The 18,100-nt window shown below is 36.0% G+C and overlaps 1 protein-coding gene across 1 annotated transcript in view; it reads left to right on the top strand.

The window, feature by feature from the left end:
• Positions 1-18,100, top strand: part of FOXP2 (forkhead box P2) — a 643,684-nt gene that overhangs the window by 86,285 nt on the left and 539,299 nt on the right. The window contains exon 2 of the mRNA XM_023544567.1: positions 14,146-14,294. The gene's annotated coding sequence lies outside the window, so the exon portion shown is untranslated. The remainder of the gene's footprint in view (positions 1-14,145; positions 14,295-18,100) is intronic.

The following is an 18,100-nucleotide window of genomic DNA, read 5'->3' as shown; positions in this document are numbered from 1 at the left end:
CAGCCACTTGTTAGCAGTTTATTCTTGATCAAGCCATTTAGCCTCTGAGCTTTACACATACATGAGATAAGGTTGTCATGGGGATAAAAAAGACGATATATGTGATAGGGCTTTGCAAAGTGTAAAATGCTATAAGGTATTATTTGTCTATTTGATAAACTTTTGCAAATTGAGTATAGTTACTTTTTCTCCCCTGCCTTCCCCCAAGTTTTCTCTTCTCCAGGTTACAACCACAGTTATCTTTCGTACTGTTACGTAAAGTAACAATTGCCATCTAGTTGACCCTGACTCATGGTGACCTCATGTGGGTCAGAGTAGAACTGTGCTCCATAGGGTTTTCAGTGGCTGATATTTTTTCATCTGAAGATTAGATTTATTGAGTGGATAATCAATTGTTAGTCCCCATTGCATTCTGTCTCTTTTTTTTTTTTTGTGGTGAAGATATATATAGCAAACCATTTGCTAATTCAATGATTTTTATGTGTATAATTCAGTGACATTGTTTGTCATATGCAAACATTACTACTATCATTTTCCAAATTGTTACATCACCATTAGCAGAAACTCAGTGCCCCCCAAGCAATTACCTCTCTTTTCCCCCTCCCTCCCACCCATAGTAACCAGTAATAAACTTTGGTCTTTGTACATTTGCTTATTTCATATAAGTGGGATCATGCAGTATTTGTCTTTTTGTGACTGAGTTATTTCACTCAGCATAATGTTTTAAAGGTTCATCCATGTTGTAGCATGTATCAGGACTTCATTTCTCTTCATGGTTGCATAATATTCCATTATAGGTATATATATATATATATACCATATTTTGTTTATCCGTTCATCTGGTGATGAATGTTTAGGCTATTTCCACCTTTTGGCTATTATGAATAGTGTTGCAGTGAACACTGGTGTACAGGTTTCTATGTGCATTCCTGCTTTCAGTTATTTCAGGTATATCTAAGATTGGGTTATGAGGTCATATGGTAGTTGTATAACTTTTTGAGGAACCAATAAACTATTGTTCACAGTCTGGAAAACTGTACCATTTTGCTTTCCCAACAGCAGTGGATGAAGGTCCCAATTTCTCTACGTCCTCACCAACACCTGTTTGTTTTTTGATTATAGCCATTCTAGCGGCAGTGAGTTGGTACCTTATTGGACCTTCCTAATTCGGGATTCGACCCAACAGCACTGGGGTTTGGGTTAATGACCAATGACCTTGAACATCTTTTCGTTTGCTTGTTGGCCATTTGTAGATCCTCTTTGGAGAAATGTCTATTCTAGTCCTTTCCCCATTTTTCAATTGGGTTCTTTGTCTTTTTTTGTTAAGTTTTGGGAGTTCTTTATATACTCTGGATATTGAGCCCTTGTCAGATATATGGTTCCCAAAAATTTTCTCCCAGTCTGTAGGTTGGCTCTTCACTTTGTTGATAAAGCCCTTTGATGCACATTTTTTTTTTTTCAATTTGATGAGGGTCCTGTTTATCTCTTTTATCTTTAACAGCTGGCGCTTCATAGTGTCATATCTAAGAATCTGCTGTTAAAAACTGGGTCTTGTAGCAATACCGCTATGTTTTCTTCCAACAGTTTTGTGGTTCTAGTTCTCATATTTAGGTTCTTTATCCTTCATGGGTGTTTTTTTCAGAGGTAAATTGCCAGGCCTTTTTTCCAAGGTGCCTCTGGACTAGAATCTCCAGCCTCTCAGGGTTAGCAGTCAAGCATGTTCACTGTTTGCACCACTCAGGAGCTCCACAGTGTGATATAGTTTTGTGCAAAAAGAGCAAGAGGGGCACACACCAGTAGCACAATATATGTAGTCGCAGCTCCATATCTGCAGGTTCTGCATCTGCAGATTCAGCCAACTGTGGATTGAAAATACTTATTTAAAAAAAAAAAGTTCCAGAGCAAAGCTTGAATTTGCCGCCTGCTGAGCACTACGCTGAATCGAGGTGAATGAAGTGGTGATAGGCATCCACTACTGTGGCTCCCCCTCCCCCCTCCATTTCACAGATCCTTGGTCTATCTAGCACTCGTTGTTTGAGCATCCTTGGCTTGCATCTCATTTGTTCGCTATTTGTGTTGTGTGTACCCTTTGTCTCTGTGAAAAAGTGGCTCCTAAAAAGCAATGAAGTGGTCAAAGCAGTCCTTCCAAGGTTAAGTATGAGGGGTTGAGGAGAGCGAGAAGAAGGAGTGTCGGACTAATAAAGGCTGGCTGGCTAGCTCTGGAAAACGCTACAGCCTCCAGAACTTCAAGCTCATGGACAAATTGTATTGGCTGATGCCCAGGCAGCATCAGTGTTCCCAGAAGAGCTTCAGAAACTCATAGGAAGGAAAGGCTACCTTCCAGAGCAAGTCTTCAATTGTGATGAAACCACTATTTACATAGCATTTACATTGTATTAGGTGTTATAAGTAATCTCAAAAAAAAACCAAACCAAACTCAGTGCTGTTGAGTTGGTTCCAACTCACAGTGACCTTGTAGGACAGAGTAGAGCTGCCCCATAGGGCTTCCAAGGAGCGCCCGGTGGATTTGAACTGCCTACCCTTTGGTTAGCAGCCGTAGCACTTAACCACTATGCCACCAGGGTTTCCATAAGTAACCTAGAGATGATTTAAAGTCTATGGGAGGATGTGTGTAGGTTATATTAAAATACTACGCCACCTTATATAAGGAACTTGAGTATCAGAGGATTTTGGTATCTGCAGGGGGCTCCTGGAATCAATCCCCTGTGGCTACCAAGGGATGAGGGATGACTGTAGTTGCACATAAAACAGGGTTTATTGGGAAAATTTAAAAGCAGACAGAGGCAGAGTACAGGGGATCCCCTGAGCAGTCATTACCTCCAAACAAGTATGCTTAGGTTGAGAGCATAGTTGGACTGGATACACCAAAGGCTTCTTCTGTACAGGGACCCACTTATGAAAATAGCTTTTTGTAATGATGGGAGCTTCCTGGTCATGGAAATGACCATGGAAGTTGTTCTTCAGCTCTGCATACAGAGCAACTCAGTTCTCATTTTCTGTTGCATAGTGTTTCATATTTAATAGAAATATCCTCTTTATTCACAAATGGTAAACTTTCAAAACGGTTTGTTAATAGCTGCTTAAAGTAGGTTTATATTGTTTATATCTACTTGAACAAAACAACTTTTAAAGCTTCTTAAAATTGCAATTGTTTATGTCACAAGCGGTCACTTTCCACTGTTGCGGTTTTCCTAGGTATCAGTTTTCTCTCCTTGGCTGAACTGTTATGTTTCTAGCTGGGCTTTTATTGTACAAGCAGAATGTTTTTGATGAGATTGTATTTACATGACAGCCTGGAACTGTGGCATTCCGTCAAGTACATAGTACACATTTAAAATATTGTCTAAATATTTATTCACATGATGGATTACTGCGGCTCAGAAAAGGCAGTTACAACCTATTGAGTAAATAATTTTTGTTTCAAAAAATTTGGAAAGGCTTTGAAGGGGTCATAATGATGTCTCTTCCCAGTTGTTAAAAACAGCCACTGAATACCCTTGCTTTTTTTCCCTAGATGGTATTTTTAGTCTTAAGTGTTTAAGCACAAAACAAAACAAAGGGGAAAAATTAAACCAATTGCCTACAGGTATAGACTTTTCCTTTCTCCTTCCCATGGCCGGATACCATCTCTCCATCATGAGAAAACAAATAGACAAACAAAATCAACATCAAACAAACAAAAGAATACGATTGCAAGAAAATTTTAACATGCTTGGGGGTTAAGATAGATTTTAAAGATAAACAGTGGCAATTGTGAAAACATTTAAAATAAGTAGATGTGTTTCGCTCAAAATTGGAATGTTAATTCTTGTACTAAATTGCGGTTTGATTTTTGTAAAACTTCTGTTTAGGAAGTCGTTCATTATTTGTAAGGCAGTTTGGGCACTTCATGCTCCGTCTGTTCTTTCGAAAAGGAGACAAGGTTTTTAGCCTTAATTGTAGAGAATTAATTTAAAACTGATATTCTCTAGTGTGTTTGTGTATGTGCAAGTATGTTATTTTCTTCTTTTCAGTCATGTGGTACTAGGTTCTATCATTTATAATTCAGAGAGTGTTTGAGCTTTACAAACCTTTTGCTTTTATTTAAGATTAATTTATTTCTAAAGGAAGTGAAGAAAATAGTTTCACATTTTATTTTATGTAATACTAAGTTTATTTAGACATTGTAGATTTGTGACTGTAACATCTTTTGACAAGCAAATTAGACCGTAGAAAGAGCATCCGACTTGAAGCTTGGGGCATATGCTGCTACCTTCTGCAAACATAACTCAAAAACAAGTCACTCTGTTCAGTGAGGGGTCATGTTCAGGCTTGAATTCTTTAGTATGGAAGGGAAAAAGTATCTTTATTCTAAAAGAAAACTGTAATCTCAGTAGAAGAATGTACCTGTCTAAATTGAAGCTAATGCTAAGAGAGATAAGAAACCAGTACATATAATTTCATTATTTTCAAGATCTAAAAATCCAACAAAGTAGTTCTTTTGCTCATTATTTCAGCAATTACAATTATTAATCCTGTGAAAACTTTGCTCTATAAAATAATACTATCATTAAAATTCAGTAGCTGATATCTTACTGCATGTCAGAATGATGAAAATAATTGTTCTAAAGCGATCAATTGAATGCTTACTTTTGCATGTCAGCATCCTTATTTAGTCTTCTTAGCTAGGACTGATAGTAAAATAGCCAGATATGTACACATCTTGGGATTTCAACATATGGATAAAGATGAGGGAAGGCCTATCGATCAGTTTTTAATTCAGATTGTCATTTTGCACACACACTTCTACAGATGGTGGAGTTTTGCCTGCCTATCAGAGAGCCAATACCTTTGAGACAGCTGTTGCAGATGAACCTCTTTTACTTGCTTTAGGTCAAGAGTAGTCAAACCTGTTTGAGCACCTGCTTTTGCATATGCAAATCTGTTGTTTTGTCATTTCATTAAACAAGAAGAGGCAACAGTCTCTTGTGGTTGTAAGTAAGTCCGGAACATCGCCTACATGAAATGAAATGCAGCACAAAGACAACTGTGATTTCTGTTGTGTAGTCATTTTTTTTTTTTTTTAGTCATGGGAGGTTGCTTCTGTTTGGGGCTTTGTTTCTGGAAGACTGCCTGTAATTCGGAGGGAGGGTAGAGAAGCAAGTTTATGTTTGGAGGCAAGAACAGGGAAGGTGTTTGCTGTCATTGACTGTAGGGTAGTTGTGAAGTTTGACATGCCCAGAAGCTACCGAATGCCACGTGGGGCCCCCATCCACTGCATACCTCAGTTTTCATCATCTGGTGAGCCTGCAGCAGGGTTCTTGGGCGCTGGAGTCGACAACATGTCTACTTTGGTTTGGAGCTGATTGATCCACAGTACAGAACATGCTTGTGGGATCTTCCTTTGCTATAGAATGACATAAATGATTGAAATGCTTTCTTCAGGAGAAAAAACAAAGTGTATCATTTGTTTATAGACTTCACCGCTTATGGGAAAGAAATTGTCAAATAGTAATGCCAGCAGAGTTTGTTGGAAACTTTCACATTAGGTTTGTGAATTACTGTCTTCTTCAACTTTGGCATATTAGAAATAAAAGTGGGAAAACACAATTAAGGGAAAGAGAAGGTGGAAGGAAATTATTTATTGTATCTCTTAAAAAGGATAGTGGCATGTAATAAAAATGGCACCTCAGGTTTTGTAAAATGACTGAAGATTCTCAGGACTTGTAAAATGACTGAAGATTTTACTCTGTTTTGCCATAGATTGCTGTGGGGTTCAGAAACGGGAAGTACTAGAATTGATGAACAAATGTTGCGTGCTGTCATTTTAGATTACATTATTCTACTGTGAAGTTGTTCCTAATTTTCCTTTTTAAAATATAGTACAAAATGCATGTAACATAGAAAGTAATATTACAAATGTGTTAATTGTGTTAATTATGTTGAAATGTGTTTGTTCTGACAAGGATTTACTATGAGCAGGAGTAAAAAATCTTATTTTCTAGCTTTGGGGGGAAAATTAAAAATTCTTCCCTGACCTTTTAACCTTGTCAAATGATTTCCCTGCTCCTTGACACAGTGCATTATATTTGCAAAGGTTGGAAGTTAACTCTTCAAGGTACCAGACATCATTTTTATAGGGATATTAATTCTCAGAGGTGCTAATCTCATCAAGATTTGTAGGCATTTTCTTTCATGGGCCATTCTGATTTGTAGCTCTTTCTTTCCACAGCCGTATTAAATACCAAACCTTCTCTGATATGGAAGTTCATTAGAGATATGTCTTTGATGGCAGCCCTTTCCTGGCTTCAGTTTCAAATACCTTGATGTAAAGCTTAAGAAGCCATTGTGTTGTAAGCCCTCCTTGATGTGCCTTATTTAGATCTGCATAGTAAATCAAGGAAAGTAAATAACAAGGCAGCAGATGGAAGCATGGAGATAAGGCTGGTGAACAATTGTATTTGTATTTTGTTATGATGTTGACAGGAGCTAAAATTCACTAATCTAGTTCAACTGATCTGCATTTCAAAGAAATCTCATTTAGCAGCAACTTGAAGGTTTGTAGGATAAAGTCCTTTTATTGCGGCTTTTATTGCATTCTTTGCTAATTTATCTGGTCAAGATTTAGCCTTGCTTACTTAAAGCTGCAAGCATGTTACAAGGAGTCTTAAATACTATGAAAGCATTAATGTCTAGACTATGAACTGAAGGTAATTACATATCCAACCCTGAATAGGGTACGTTTAGAAAATACTGTGGTCCAAGCTGAATTGTCAGGGCAATATAGATAAGGTAGTTTTTTTTCCCCCCTCTTGCCTGTTTTTTCTACTTCATAAACAAGCTTATACATGATGAAATACTCAGAAATCATGCAAACAATAAGTAGATCTCCTTTAAGTATGAATCCATTGATGCTGATATTGGTCGTGCTCTTTTGAGAATGGAAATTGTTAGTTTAGGGGGTCTGATATCCGTATTTGACTCAGGGCAGCTGTATACAGGTAAAATAAAACATAAGTAAAACCTGTTTAATGTGAAATCTACTCGGTACAAAAACATACCGGCATTTTCTAATTCTGATTAAGTAGGTCATTTAATGGAAACTGCTTATTTTGAAGTATAGTTAGATAAATGAAATTAAGTATAATATGTATACAAAATTTTGAATGAATTTGGTTTGTGCTGCGTCCAAAAGGAAAGGCTACTGGATTTCGAACAGTTATCCTGAGCCCAAGTCCCATCTCTAGCACTTACACTGCCTGAGATCTTGGGTAAAATACTTTCCTTTCTGAACCTCTTCTGTAAAATGGGGGTGGAGTGGGGTGGGGTGGGTGAGCCAGAGACTCACAAGGTTGTTCCAATTTGAAGATCCTGCTAATTCACTGACAACTCACTCTGTGTCGGGCACCATGCTGGGCCCTAAGTTTAGGTAGGTAAGTTTTCTTCCCTAAAATAACTCAAATATAAATATTCCATTTTCTAAAATTACTGCTACTACAATTAGAATTTTGGATCATGATATCCTACTTCTCTTCCTAACTCTTTACGACTCCATGGGTGACCCCAGATATGTTAGGTATCCCAGTTCTGGTCCTATTTTCTGTAAGACTTTCCATAAGAGAATTATTTTAGAGGTCCTCATGAAAAAAAAAAAAAAAGATTTAGAGCCTTGGTGGCGCAGTGTTTAAGAGCTCAGCTGCTAATCTAAAAGTTGGCAGTTCGAATCCACCAGCAATTCTTTGGGAAATGCTATGGGGCAGTTCTACTCTGCCCTGTACAGTGACTATGAATCAGAATTGACTGGATGGCAATGGGTTTGTTTTGTTTTGTTGAGAGATTTACTATTATCATTTAACACAAATTGTCATATAACGATTTTTTGTCCAGAACTATCTGTAATTTGATGTTGATTCAGAACTTCAGCGTAGATATTTAAAGCCAAGTATTTTATTTCACTATCTTAGCACACTTTATTGAGAAGCCCTGGTGGTGCAGTGGTTAAAGTGCTCAGCTGCTAACCAAAGGTTCAGCAGTTCCAATCCACCAGCTGCGATGTGGGAGAAAGATGTGGCAGTCTGCTTCTGTAGAGATTTCAGTCTTGGAAACCTTATGGGGCAGTTCTGCTCTATCCTATAAGGTTGCTATGAATTGGAATTGACTCAACGGTAGTGAGTTTGGTTTGTTAGCACATTTTATTAGGTTTCCTATGGAAATAAGTCGAATAATGAGTGGGTTGTTCCCCATAAGATATATCTTTGACAAATTAATTTAGAACTTGAAAAATAATGGTAGTAAATACTATTTCCTGGGCTTGATGCACGTAAAAAAATTAAGACGGGTTTAATATAAACCCCTTTCTTTGAGTCACACCATAGCTGTGTTTTTGTCTTGCTTGCCATTCCTCGTCAAATGGTTCAGTGGTTCCTCCATAATACAGGTAGATTGTTAAGAAAGACAGAGATGAAGAGGAAATACTCTCTATTTTCAATTTAATATGAGAAATTAGACATGTAGACAAATGTATTGCATGGTAGATTAAATGGACGTTTTTGAAAAGGGAGCTCTAGAGAAAATGCTATGTGAGTCAGTTGTCTCTGGCTAAGAGACTTAAGGGAATGCTTCATGGCAGTGATGGTAATTGAATCAAGGCTTGAAAGGTACGGTGGGATTTGGACACATAGACTTTCAGAGCAGAGACATTCCTGGTGGAGAAAATTGAGGCTAATAAAGGTAGGCATCAAATAGTTCAGTTTGATTCTGCTGTGTAGAGGAGGGCTGAGGAGCCCTGGTAGCTCAGTGGTTAAGTGCTCGAACTGAAGCGTCAGAAATTTGAACCCACCAGCTGCTGCACTGGAAAAAGATGTGGCAGTCTGTTTCCTTAAAGATTATAGCCTTGGAAACCTATGGGGCAGTTCTTCTCTGTCTTGCAGGGTCCCTTTGAGTCAGAGTTGACTTGATAGCAGTGCATTTTAGAGGAGGGCAGTGGAACAAAGTATGTAACGGAGAGGGAAATTTGGTTGTAGGAACGAAAGGCCTTAGGTGTTAGGCTCATATGTTTTGGTTTATTTAGTAGGTACTGAGGAGCCTCTCCTTCTATTAAAAAAAAAAAAAAAAACAGCATTAAATGTTCCAATAGCTAGAAAAGGCACCAGGGAAATATTTTTATGATTTGAAGTTCAATTTATTAAATTTAGCCGTTTATGGCCTTCCCCCTCCCCCAGTGCCGGTCTAACAGACTGTAAAAACATATACTTAGAAAACCTTGTTAGGTTTGCTATATTCCATAGAGATTAATGATGAGAGGGATGCTTGAAGACATACTCATCTGGTAGACATTAGAGATGTGAATTTGAACTTGTCATTGGAGCAATGAAGAAAAGGCTTATTTTAGAGGTGGAAGAGAGAATGCAATTTTCAAGATGCGTTACAGAGACATCTAGCATTCTTTGGTATATATTTTAAAAAATCTTGAGCTTTCTTAAGTAAAGAATAGGTTTGAGATAAAATTCTTTGAATATGTCAGCCATCTTTGATTTGAAGAAGTGTCAGAAACCAGGAGTGAAAATGTTTAAGAGGCAGGAAAGGATAAAGAACAGAGAAAAAGGGAGGATGGAAAATGAACTCACAGGCTGTGCTAAGGTGTTAGAATTAAATATTAATATTTCTCAAACTGTAAATGTATTGTATACCCGAAGATAATTGGTTGTTCAGGATTCAGACCAGACTTTCCTTTAGAAACCACGTTATACATGGCCGTTAGGCCACAGGCTCGCCCCATCTATTTAACCCCAAAATCATAAAAGGACAGTTCATGTCCTTTATGGAACCTTCAGATATTATTTATTGACCTTTATTATTCAAAAATATGAAATTGGTTCTTAAATCTTAAGAGTTGAGTCTCTCTCTCTTTCTCTCTCTCTTATATGCCCCCCACCCCATACTGGTTTTCCAGTTTCCTTGACAATTTTGATTTGGCAAAACTAAGCCTGCATTCCTACAAAGCAATCATGCAGTAATCTGATAGGGGTTAAAAACTGCCCCTTTTTATAATTTACCACAGTCCTCTACAACTTCCTTTTGTCTTGCACGTAACCTGATTTACTCTTTTATCTTTGGGTATTTTGTTTTGTGACCATCATAATTTACTTGATGTTATACTGTTTTCTTCTAATAATATTTACCTTGAAACCTCACCACTATATGCAGCAATTTTTATAAGTGAAACACGTTTGGATTACAAATGAGACACTAGAGACAGGTGGACTACTATTCTAGTGGATTTGGATTACCCCTCCTGTCTTTTGTCTCTGTGTGTTCAGGACTTCCCTCCCTCCATAGCTCTTGGACACTTCCTTGGCCTGGGAAGAATACTCTCAGATTTACATTTTAGAAAAAACACCCAGGCTGTGTTGTGGAGTGTGGATTAGAGGGAGTTGAGACTGGTAGAGCAAAGACCAAATGGGAGTCATTTGCAAACAAGTGGTGGTTGGTGACAGAAGTAGAATGTAGAGTAGGAAAAGAGAGGACTAGAGTGAAATCAGAGTCCCTGGGTGGTACAACCGATTAAAGCCCTCGGCTGCTAACCAAAAGGTCGGAGATACAAGTCCCCTTAGAGGCAACTCGAAAGAAAGGCTTAGCAACCTCCTTCTGAAAAATCATCCATCAAAAAATGCTACTCTGACACACATGCAATCTCCATGAGCTGGAATCCACCGGAGGACAACTAGAGCATGAAATCTTGGGCATACACATTGAGGAGTCAGAACCGGCAGAGACTAACAAAGGGATATTTGAGACATAGGAGAATTAGGAGAACAGTGGTGTCATGTAAGCCAAAGAGTTTTAAGGAGGAAGGAGTAAGTAATAAGCTAAATGAAACAGAGAAGCTAATACTACTAAAAACTAAGTCACGTTCGTATTTGTCAACTTGGTAGGTAATTCCTGGCCTGATGACAAAATGTTTGGCTTCAAGAATGTGAGAGTTTAGTAAATCCTTGGTCCATCTATGTGCATAACCCCACCAAAATATTTGTGTCATGTAACTACATCATGGAAAACAACAACAAAATAATAATTTGTTGAAAAAAGACATAGTCAAATGATAAATTATGGTATTTTGTGTGAATATGGATGTTATTATTCAAACTGAGACACTTTTAAGAGGGATAAAACTAAAAAAAGTTTTATCCCTATTAATAATTGCAACAGGTATAAACCACTTCCATTCCAGGCAAGCCAGGATGAATGGTCACCCTAACCATAGTTCACATTTATTGAGCACTATGACAAGTTCTTTACCGGTTTATCTATTTAACAAATGAGTTTTAGTTGCCAACATTAGCGATTTTTCTTTCTATATATTCACTGACAAATATGCTGTACATAATTTTGATGACCTTAATTGAACTTACTGTTCAGTAAGTATCCACTATACCAAATCTTGTCCTAGGGGAAGGGGAAACAAAAACAATTAATACACAATTCCAGTTGTTAAAGATCTGCCAGTGTAGTTGAGAGAGTCTGTGAACAAAATTTCAATGTATTGTGATAAGTACCATGATGATACAAACACTATGGCTTTTGTAAACCCTAACTAGTTTTTTTTTTAGACTTGAGACTATAGTATCTTGAATATTTGAATTTTGCAGTTTGCTTTCTAAAAAAAAGTTGCCAACAAAAAAAGACCAAGTGTAACTAATTATATATGTTTTTCTGTATCATAAAGTGTATTCAGTACACACACACACACACTCACACACACACACAGAGGTTTCCCCTGCTATCTGAAAGTAGAGTGTCCCTATGAAACATTTTGTAAGCAAAAATGGCATAAAGCTAAGAAGCAATTACCATTAATTTATATGGGAAAACTTTTTGAGCATTTCCAGACCCAAAAAATAACTTACCAGATAACACATAAAACCCTTATGAGCTCTCTTAGGCTACTCTGATACCTTAGGACACATCTTGCTAACGGATGCATGAAATAAATGGAGATAAAGCCCAGATGCCCACAGACATGGTTCAAAGCTATGGCGGCTTGTTGCTGAGATGCTGAGTGTAGTTCCCAGGGAAGGAGCTTGGAGACGCCACTCTTGCTGCACTGGGTGGGCACTGCCTCTTTAACAGCTTGCTGCAAAACAAATGCTCAATGCTATTTCTGCTCTTCACCTTTTTTTGTAAACGGAAGATGCTTTTTGGATTTCTTTCTGTTAGTGAAAACAAGCACTAACGTAGATCTTTCGTAAAAGCAAGGTGGTATAAAGTGAACTTTTGAAAAGTGGGGGATACCTCTGTGTGTGTGTGTATTTGTGTGTGTGTATTTGGCTCTTTATCGCAAAGGAATGCATTTCCATATCTATAATGTAATTTTAGAAACACTTGAGGTATATTCTAAGGGTCTGACATTCTTCTCTGACACACCTGGTGGATATGGATGGCATAATTAGCATAAGTTTTACTATAAATGACTTCTCAGTCCAGGACAACAAAATGTATTTGTTACTGATGTCAGTGATTCATTTTTTGTCAGTTCAAAAAACTTCCCTAAAGGAATGTGCATTGATCTGCGCTGACCCAAAATACTGCAGAACCATTCTGTATTCTAGAAGCTGAAGTGGAACTACTTGTGTTTGAACGACCATATGGAAAGATTCAGATAGGAAGTGTGTGTTGATAAGTTTTAGTAGTAAGACTTAAATTAGGCCAAGGTTAGTTGAATCTTTAGAAAAGAGAACCTAACGGTTTTCTCAAATCCTGAAATCTTATTTTGAATGGGTTTTTACTCTCAGTAGCTTTCATCTTTGGTAGTCAGTTTTGGGTTTTTTTTTTCACCTTGAAGTAATTTTGGGTGATGGTAGGCAAATGATTCTAAGTACCACGTAAAATGGTTACAAACAGAAGAGATCATGAGAGTATTAATATTTGAACAGATAAATGTTTTCAAGAGGTACTCTTTTTAGCCACATTTATTTTGGCTTTCATATTTAGCTTTTCTGAGTTAGATATTGATTGACTTCCTTTTAAATAATTTGTTTGCTATTATCCCACAGTATTTTTTTTTTTTTAAATAAATCACCAATATAATAGTCTCAAGTTTCTGAGCAAAAACTGGCTTTAAAGTGCTAGCAGGCTGTGTGTTCAAACACTGAGCATTTTTTTGTAATTTATAAAATTGGAAGACCTGTACTTTAGTCCCAGTTTCGTTGTAAATGCACCCCCTACATTTGAATTCATTATTTATTGGAAGGGAGTGTAAGTGACTTTAAGATGTCAGGAGGGTGTGATCCCCAGGATATGGCTGAAGTCGAAGATGTTTATTTTAATATTTAATTTTAGTGAGGCAGAAAATATCCTTTATTAGAAACCTATGTTTTGATAAAATTTGTGTAATAGAATCACTTCCCTTTAAATTATGTATTAGAATGTTTGTACCACCAGAGGCTGGACAATCACCTGTATCACCTTTCTGCATTCTTGTAAAGGTAGGAAGTCTTAGAGATTTTGTAGAGAATTACGATGAAGCCAGCTTTAAAATGTTCCTGTGTTATGCACTCTGAGTTGCCCAATGTGTCTTATTTGAACAGCAATTTTCCAACTTTTATCCCATTTTTAGAAGCTTTATAGACCTTCAGCTATCTTTTTCTGGTCTGACTCACACTTTTGAAATCACCTTTTTTTAATTATTCCATTAAAAATTTTAAAGGTGGATTTTGCTTTACATTTTTCTAATCATCGTGTAATGCTTCAGCCCTAAGACATTAAAATGAGTGAGTAAAAATATTTGATACCTAATCGTCTCTGCCAGTCCGTTCAAACTCATGGATTTGCAAAATCATGTTAAAGTCTTTAAAAAATACATTTGAGTAGACTGTTATAGTCGTTCAATATTTTGAATATTAATTTTCTCATATTATGATGCTTAGCCATAAAAATGAAAAAGAAGGTAGATATGGGTTTCTTTTAGGGATATTAAATTAAAATACTAGATTTACTTATTATAATGTTTAACAATGGCAATTCCTATTTTTTCTGTTCACCTCAGTTCCAACGGAAAATAATGGGAATCCCTCTTCTCCCAGCACAGCAAGAAAAAAAGTTTGATGCATTTTGTAATAATTGATTAAAAGTATAATTTCCCCCTAGATCAAACATATAATAGAAGTCTGTTGAAGCTTTGTCCTGACCTATTCTGGAAGTAGAAGAATACCCTGGAGAAAGGAGCATTGTAAGAGCAAAGAATAAGACTCCTCAATCCTGGGAGAGAGAGAGAATTGAAGTCTGCCCCTCCAAATGTAAGTCATCTGTGCTCTCTGCATTCTCCATCCCTAAGTTCTTGTGGCTATTCAGGTATCGGTGGAAAATAATGTGATGGAAAATAATATCGCTTGGATTTTTAGTCTGCAAAACATTCAGGTGCTTTGGTTGGTTACTTTTTAATTTTGATTTCTCTTAACATTTATTAACTAAAACATAAGGTGATGCCTTATGATAATACTTAATGCAAATCGGTTAATTTTATATGTATTTACTGGGGTAGGACTGTTAAGAATTTTGAGAGTATTCTTATAAAATAGAAGGTAATTTTCCTTGAATTTAGTATCTGCAGTTGTGTTATGATAATCCCTTTGCTCTGAACTTTGGATCTTTTTTTCCTTTTATACTGCTTCATATCTGAGAATAACACTACCTTAATTTATCTATTTGAAGCCACCTCTCTGTAAGAGAGACATTAAGTCCCTCTTTCACTTTGCGTATTGAAACTAAATTGGATTTGTATCCATAATCTACTATAAAAATGTATAAATTTTGTGGACTCAGTGTACTGGAAAGGCTGAATCCCTCTTTTATTAGGAAGAATTAAAAGATGTGCATTAAAGAATATATAGAAACATAGAATCCAGTTAATGTTTAGAAATCGGTAGAAAGAATGGTGATTGAAGCTAGTTTTATTTTAGGAAAATTATTTGAGAAGAAATATCGTGTTCTTTGTCAGCACTTTTTTTCTGAAAAGTTACCTAGTGCCATCATCCTTGTGGTAAGGTTCTTGATACGTGGTGTAATTGATTAGCTGTTAGAAATTAGACTTTTCCTTAACAATTGATAATTTTTTTGTTCCTCAGTGAAAGTACTCAGTGATAGATTATTGTTTTGACTTTTAAAAACCCAGGCTGTGCAATAAAAAAAAAAAAAAAATAGAAAATACTTAATTAGAGTTAAATACAACCAAATCATGCATTTTCCCAATTACCTCCCAAATTAAAACACGAGCCTTTATGTATTTTGAGTGTGATATTCTTGTTGACATAACATCTGACAGAGTTGACAAAGCAGTCTGCAGTGAGAAAACTCCATAATTTCTAGGTTTATATTTAATCCCATTATCTGGAACATGCCGATAGAGCCACCATATATGGTGGCCATTCCTGACAATCTATAATTGTGAGTTAGGATTCCTGAATTTAGCAACCGTGCATACAAAAAGAAACCGTTTTGAACTTAGATGTTCAATTTTTTTTTTGTTATTATACCCATACCTTGGAGAAAGTTTACAAACATTACCACTTCTTTTGCTGACATGAAAAAAATTGTTTTTGTTAATTTCAAACTTTCATTTATATTATTGAAAAATGTGATGAGACTTAAAAAAGATTGGTGGATCAGTGGTGAACTTTCATTTGCTGTTTTGAGGTTGATAAAGGATTGGAAAATAATGCCCTTTACAGAAAAAGTTTCCTGACTCTCTCCTCCACAGCATTGAAAATGAACAAATTACGAGAATAACACAAACAATCTCACAAACATAACGTTGAGGAAAAAAAAAAGCCAGGTACAAAAGATCGTACCAGATGATTTCTCTTATATGCAATTCCATAACTAGACGATAATGTGTAGGAATGCAAGAAGTGATGCCCCAAAAGTAAGGATAATGGCTGTATGGTAGGGGAGGGAGATGTCAGAGATTGAAATGGGGCTCCTGGAGCTTCTGGTGCATCCTCAGCGTTCTGTTTATTTACCTGGCTGGTAGTTGCATGGATATTTGCTTTATGAAAAACACTTGAGCTGTACATCTTTATTTTAGTGACTTTTTTGCATGTCTAACATAATTCATGATGGTATGATCAGGAACCCATGGTACAGAAGAATGAAGTCCAAGCTGCACTGAAGGTATTGGCGATTGTGAGGATGGTGCAGGACCAGGCAGTGGTTCGTTCTGTTGTACATAGGGTCACTATGAGTTGGAACCAACTCGACAGCACCTAATAACAACAACATAATTCATAGTAAAAAGAATTTAGAAAAACAATCTCAATGTTTCTGTTCAGCAGAATACTGAGAAAAAGTAAAGTAATTTCAAATTTGATTTATCTACACTAACTATTCAAATTAAAATAGAATTGTAAATTGATGCTTCGTGATGGTACAAAGCAGTGTATTTTATTTGGTGTCCTTACGAGAGGACTTATGTGTTTGTGTATATTTAGTGACTTTTTATGACAACTTGCTTACATGGCATAAATTTGTCTTTCTTTTAAGATAGATATTTCAATTTGAATTAAAAAAAGAAAAACATTTATTACATTAAATATAAGCAAACATTCTATTTGATTGTAGCGAACTACTCTACTGAGTTGTTCATGTTTATTTTACTTAAAATTTTTTTATGTAGTTGTTGACCATCCTCAGAAACACTTTTTCATTTAAGTGGGCTTTTAATTTGTTAATTCTAATGTAGTATGTAGTAAAAGAAATTTAAAAGGCACATGCTCTTTGTATTTTTTATTGTAGTAAAATTTTTTATATAATGATAAATTTGTTTTAAAAGTCCTAGATATGAGCTTCTTCTAGCCTTCTTTTTTTCTTTCCTTTATTCTGTTTCTTCCTTCCTTCCATCTTTCTTTCTCAGTATTTTCTATTGGTTAATTATGCAAGGAGTGAATATAATTTTATTTAGTTGGTGGACATTAAGGAAATGAGGAATTTATTTTTCATAAAAAATGCAATATAAAAACCCTTCTTTTCTCCAGGCTCTGGATATAGCTAGGCTCAACACACATTTCTAGAGAGATTGCATCTGTTTCCATTGGATTTATTTATTTATTTTTTGTTCCTCTGAAAACTTGGCATTTGTAAAGAATCTATGATTTTGATTTGTCTTGGCCCAGATTACCAAGGAATTACATTTTGAACATATTCAACTAAGAATTATCTTTGTAGCAACTTTTCCTTTGCCATATTGAAATTTTGGGAATAAAGTCAGATTTTGTTTTAAAAACCAGCTATGTTTCTTCGTAGTGCCAGGATGATTTTTTTTTTTTTATGTTAAAGAGGCTTAGAGAAATACTTACAGTCTATTTAAAACTTATTTTAAGCATAACATGGAGGAAAGAGCACCCATTTTTGCAATCATCAAACTTGGATTCAAATGTTAGCTCAGCCGCTTACTTTTTGTATTGATCTTGGGTAAGTTTTGCATCTGAAAAAAGGCGATAATAATAATTTCCTTATGGGGTTGTTTTTGAGGATTAAATGATCAGGTATGAAAAGTACCTGACACATAGCAAGCACTTAATTAATTATAGTCATCTCTCTCTTTTGCCCTTTATATGTTTATAGGATTATGTGTATATAAATAAATGTATGTGTGTGTATGTGTGTATACATACACACATATATGTACTTATATCTTTCTTTAGATATATATATACATACAAAATATGTATATATATGTGTATGTGAAATCTGTGAGAGCCAGAAATTGACAGGACTGCCTTGTTTTTCTGGGTCTCGCAAGTTTTCTGCCTTTGACAGGGTGCAGCCTTACCACTTTTTTATCCCTCATTTTAGTGGAAAATATTTGAGTTTTCTTTCTCTGACAGGCGTCCACCTTACACAAGTTCCAGCCGTCTCAGGTTTTACTGTATATATTTATATCTATACATGAATAGACATACAGATATAGTAGTTTTCTGTAGCTATTTGTTCTATTTGTTAAGTTCTGAAGCAGTTAGTGAATTCTTCAGGAAAGGATGCAGTTCTAGAGTTGGAATTCAGAAAACATAGATTATATCACCATTTGGAAATCTTTAAAATGTTATTA

The sequence above is a fragment of the Loxodonta africana genome, chromosome 8 (genome assembly GCF_030014295.1).
Source record: "Loxodonta africana isolate mLoxAfr1 chromosome 8, mLoxAfr1.hap2, whole genome shotgun sequence".
Lineage (NCBI taxonomy): Eukaryota > Metazoa > Chordata > Mammalia > Proboscidea > Elephantidae > Loxodonta > Loxodonta africana.
This window is presented reverse-complemented; position numbering and strand designations above follow the sequence as displayed.